The sequence below is a fragment of the Hydra vulgaris genome, chromosome 07 (genome assembly GCF_038396675.1).
Source record: "Hydra vulgaris chromosome 07, alternate assembly HydraT2T_AEP".
Lineage (NCBI taxonomy): Eukaryota > Metazoa > Cnidaria > Hydrozoa > Anthoathecata > Hydridae > Hydra > Hydra vulgaris.
Genome location: NC_088926.1, coordinates 33,539,237 through 33,545,236, shown reverse-complemented (window position 1 = coordinate 33,545,236; position 6,000 = coordinate 33,539,237).

Sequence of the window (6,000 nt, the reverse complement as noted above, 5' to 3'; positions counted from 1 at the left end):
TAACAGAAAAATAAATTTTGAACTGTGGAAAACTTGCCTTTTCTACATTTTACGTATGTATATAATTAATGAAGCATCAAGATGTACTTTTCATTGAGTTTATCATACAATAACATAGTTTCCAATCTCAATATTGTTTAGACAGGTTTTTCTCTAGCTTTTTCATAATTAACATGTACTTTTTTATTTATCTATTTATTGATTTTTTGCCGTAAAAATAAATAAATAGATAAATAAAAAAGTACATCTAAAATAAATAAAAAATTTAATCATACCGTAAACATATGTAACTACAAATAGAAAAAAGAAGACAAATTGTCTAATCGCTAAGCCCCTTCATATAGTGTAAAGTTATAAGCGAAACACCAATAACAACCTTTTTTCGGGGGAAGAGCAAACATGGACTTATACATTAGAGCGCGGCTGAATTATTTATTAGTTATTAGTTAAGCCGCGCTTAACTTACGGAAAGAATATGTTTTACAGCGCCACGATGTTGACACGCAAAAAAACCCAAGAGTCATCGTTCCGAGAGTTGAAGGCCAGTGTCTAAGTACATCTGAGGTGCTAGAGAAACTAAAGCAAGACGATGAGGCCAAAAAGTCAAAGCAATTAAAGTAAACTAAGATTTACTTCGGTGAGGCTTCAAATAAAACTCAGTAAATGCAACATTCAAAATATCGGAGACAAGACAAAGACACCAAAATATTACAGAAATTGGAAAGAAGCATTGCCAACTTAAAGCAACACGTGGTACAATTGTAAAGACTTTAGTTGTAAGCCTTGTATTTGTCGATTGTTTACCCAAAAAATACATGGTGAAGAGTTTTATTGCATGAAAAAATGCCGCAAACCTGCTTCTGACCATGATGCTTTGCCTAAAACTCGTAAAGGATTGTTAGAGTTTTAAGTCCAGTTGTAAATATTTTATTTCATGCGTTTGGTCCTCTTATTAAAGTTGAATTTGTTTTGATTAACGGGTTATAAAAATTTTGAATAACTGGTTATTCAAAAAAGTTTATTTATTTTGAAAAAGGCGTTAAAAATTTTTGGAAATATGCTTTTAATTATTTCGAACATAAAATTAGAAGACGATAAATATTTATTTGGTAGATATTTAGTCGATTTAACTTAATGAATAAAGGTTGAGAGGGTGTATAGCGGCTTTCATTGGAAATAGTTATCATTTTAAGTTTTTACATATTAAAGAGTTTTTTGATATAGTTTTATTGGTACTATGGTAAGTTACCTTGACTAAGATAGGAATGAATAAGGAGAAATATAAGAGTCTAATAATATCGTAAAATTTGTTTAAACCTCGAAAGTTCTTAAAGTTTACGTGTTTCTTAAAGAGGCAACATATTTGTAAAATTAAATGTCGTTTTATCTGATAACAGTTGAAAATAAAATCATACGAATCTTCAGAAAGCGACCTATTTAATATTAAACCCACTACTTTGATTCTTGACTAAATTACTTAAGTTGGACGGTAAACCCATCATATTGCATGCTAAGGAAATTATAAAATCTTATCCGAGTTATGTCACATCATTATTTGCAAATGAATGCTGCATTGATATTTAAGTTCTAAATATAATTTCAATTTCCAATTTTACTTGGTTCTTGAAGCATTGATATAATTTCTAATTTTAATTTTACTTCTTTTGAATCAGTTCTGATTGAATTAATCTCAGTTCAGTTTGTCCTACTCCAATCATTTGACTCAATTTCAGTTTCTAAATCAGTTCATATTTTACTTCTATCAAATTTCACAGCAATTAATAGTTGTCACTATATTTTTTTGAAAAAATAAAGTGCAATCTTGAAGTTTATGAATTTGGGTAACTTGTACTTGTTGCATTCATAAAAAAAAAAAAATCTTATGGCTCTTTCCGGGGCCTTAAAAAAAAAAAAAAATTACCCCACCCCGGGGTACGTTGGCGCAAACTATAACAAAGATTACAAACGTATTAGTGAGTAAAAATTTATAAAAATTTTTTAATTTTTCTATGAGCTAGAAGCAGTTAGTAGTTCGAATATGAAGCCAAAACAACACCCCACCTTTGTTCCTGGTAACAAAATCCCATAAAAAATTTTTTTTGTAAAAAATAAATTAAAAAATTTTTTTTTTTGTAAAAATAAATTTTTTCAATATTGTTACAAATAATAATTTTAAAAAAAAATTGATTTTATAAAGATATTTTTGTTTTTCAGCTTCCCCTTGGTAGCTTTGAATAAACCCCAAAAGCTTTTCAATAAACTGCCTAAAGATCCTGAAAAACGACAACTACTAAAAAAACCTGACTAATAATAGTAAATCAGTTGTGACTGGAATATTTATAGTAGTTTTATTCATAGGACCCAAGATGAAATAATCAATTAGGAAAGTTCCCTAAGATTTCTGATACTTTTTGATAAAAGACTCTGCACATAAACGCAATTCGTCAACTTATCCCTACAATAGGCCCCGGTCTCCCCTTTTATTATTTCAAGAAATAATGTAATACATAACTTTGAATAAAAGAAATTTTAAAAATTTTTTAACTTATTAATAAACATCTAAATAACCATACAAATAGTCATAAAATAGTCTTTCAATGATTCAATTGAGTTATAATAAGATTTTTTTTTTTGAAATTGAAAGAAAATATCTGGTTGAGTTATAATTACAAGTTTTTGTTCAGTTTCATAAAACTCTCATCTCTAATGATTTTTTCGATCCGATTGCGGCGACCAACAGTTAAAATTCCACAAAGTGAAAAAATCCTTTCTCAGCAACGCGAGTGATGCTGGGGCGGACAGTAAATCTTCAGCCAAAATTGCAATCTTGCTATACTTGCTTTTGTTTTGTTTCCAAAAGAGCAGGCCGTTACTTGGCAGCGCTTCATCACCGCTTATGTCAACCAAATACCTTGACAGCTGACTTGCAACAGTGATATTGTCTTGGTTATAAAACTTTCCTTCTTTTGTAAAGATTTTATTTGACAAGAACTTAAAGCGCTTTATGGCAGCAAATTCACATTCAGATCCATTTGACTTAGCAGCAGCTTGTAATTCTTGTTCTACTCCACAAACTTTTATTACATACATCTTTGCTGCATGGAGCAAGGTGTCCATTTCCGGTGTGAGTATAAAGACAGCAAAAGTTGGATCTAACAAACATGCAGCAGACGGAATTAAACGTATTTGAGCAGAGGATTAAACGTATCTGAGTCCGGCTGCAGAATTGATTGACACCGTTGACGTAGATCTCCAAGAAGATTCGCTGTCAAAGACTTGTTGGTAGGATATTCTTGTAAATGGCATTCTAAATTGAGTATAGATGGTAGAACCTGTGAAAGAGACTGGGCATCGGTCTGAAGTATATCTGTTTGTACTGCAAATGGTTCCAAAAGTGAAGAAATGTTTTGAAGACGAACCCATTCACTTGCTTTGAATGTGTCGATTCCTAAATTTAAGTAAACTATCTGTAATTAAAGTTTACTGATAACAATTGTAATAACTAATAATTGTCATTGATATACGTCTCTTTTTTCCATGCTGTTGTGATGTGATTTAAAAGGCATGGTAAAGTCTTTTGTGTTATTATTAAAAATAATTTAAAGAATATATGCCCTGTCTTGTTTTTTTAATGATAATGACTAATGAACTTACAATTTATTAACATTTTCGTTTTTTTAGTTTAAATAAGGTAAGACACAATTTTGTAGATTTAATAAAATTCCGAAAACAATTTATGTACACTAATAACATAAATAATAAAATAATATGTACCAATTTCTGATACTTTATTCACCGATGTCTTTATTTTCAACAGCCGGTCAATCATCTGATATGTACTGTTCCATCTTGAGGTGCAGTCAGTTATCACAGACTTCCCACACTTGTCAATAAGTTTCTCAATTGCCACACTCGATTTCCTAATTTATACAATTTGTCTCGTTTCTAAGGTGGTTGCACTATACGTTCATAAACTGGTTTTATGAGAAGCTGGAGTGTGTGAGCCATGCAGGGCATTCGACGATATGGATTATTGGATCCTGAGGAATAAATCAGTTTGTTCTGACTGAGACTGGATCTCTTCCTCATCAGTTTCATGTTCAGACTCGTCAGTTTCAAACTCATAAGATTCAGATTCGTCAGATTTCTTAGCTGCATGCACTTCCTGTAAGAGCCTGATGGCTTTAACCATATTAGACCCGTTGTCTGAAACAATCAACATAACTTGATTTTCTCTAATACCCCACTGGTCAAGACATTTCTTTAAACATTCGGCAAGCATCTCACCCGTGTGGGGATGTTAGAGTTCCATCAAATTTAGGAAAGCATGTCGGGTTTTATCAATGGTGGTGTCATAGAAACAAGCAGATACTCCAAGGACCGATGCTGTGAGACCCTTTTTCGTCCAACCATCAAGACAAATTGTTACTTTGCGTGTATGATTTATCAAGTCTTTCAGTTGTCCAGATTGTCGAAGAAAACGCTCGTTTATCCGCTTGTTCAGTGTTGCAGACCCTGCAATATAAAATTTAAATCAGTTAAAACTTAATGCACATCAGTTTGTGTAGTTAGTTACTATAGTGTTACACTAATGATACGATAATTACAGGTAAACATTTAAAAATTGTTTAGCATTTAATGAATCTAAAACAATAATTTAAAAATTTAGTTGTGTTAATTATTACCTGGCAATTTAAATTTCGGGTCAAGCGTTTTTATCATCTTTCGAAACGACGGCTGATCTAGCAATACCATTGGATAGCTGGTATTAACAATCATTTCAATCACGCTATCCTGACGCACTTGATATTCACTTGATTCCGTTGGCCACGCGGTGATTCGGTGTTCAAAGCTCTCTCTTATCGTTGGGCTTTGTCTTTCCACTACTTTGGGAAGATGTAGAATTGATTTCATCAATTTTACGTTTCAAAAACATTTTTTCTGCATTTCGTTTTTTCTTTTCATCCGTGTAACATTTGTGTGTCTCTTTATGTATTCTCTGAATGTGCGCTACTAAGTTACTGGAATTTTTTCCGGCAAGAAATGCGCCACACGCGCCCTCATTATTTATGTCCTGTACTAGACACTTGGATTTGTCAGTTTTTTGATCGTAAACGAAGAACTTCCATACAGGACTGTCACGCTTCCTACCAGCCAACAACCTTGATAAACTCATTATTCTGTGATTGATTGATTTGCAACTCTTAAGAATCTATAGATTTTTATTTTATTTTAAAACAAAAGATTGGACGCATTTAATTTATACTTAACGTAATGACAAGCACGTGACCAGCAAGTTTTGTGGTCCATTTATACATTCTATAATCATTTCAAATATCATCGTTATGGTCAAACATGTGCGCCAATTTCAAACCAAGTATGTAAAATTTGTAAACTAATTGTCAAAAAAAAACTAATTATTGTATCAAAACTTTTTTAATATTCAATAATTTTCGTTCGTTAATAATTCTTAATTCTATTCCTATTTTCGTTTTTTGATGCTTATATTCAATTCTATTTCAATTTTCGTTCTTCAGATATATCCTAATTTTAAGTTTTTATTCACATTAACGAAATCAATTATTTTTACTTTAAATTTTACTTCACGTTAATGAAAATATCACTGGAATGCTGTAAAATCCTGTAAACTCGGACCCTGGAGAATGGAACTTTTACTAAATTGGACGGATTTTCAATTCCCCTTGAATCTTTTCTATCAACTTAGTATAGAATCATCCGTTTAAGTGGTACCTTGGTTAAGTCGGACCGTTTGCTAACTCGTACTGTTTGTTTAGGTCCTTTTGGCAAAAAACTTTGCTTTACTAGGACTTTTATTTTGAACTGTATTTAAGTGCACATAACACAATAATAAAATTTAAAGTAATTCAAAAACATTAATTAAAATTCAAGTTTTCGAAACCTTCGAAAATTGAATAAGTATTGCATTAATCATACTTCATCAAACAAAAGATTTTTATTGACTTTCATAAATATTGGTAA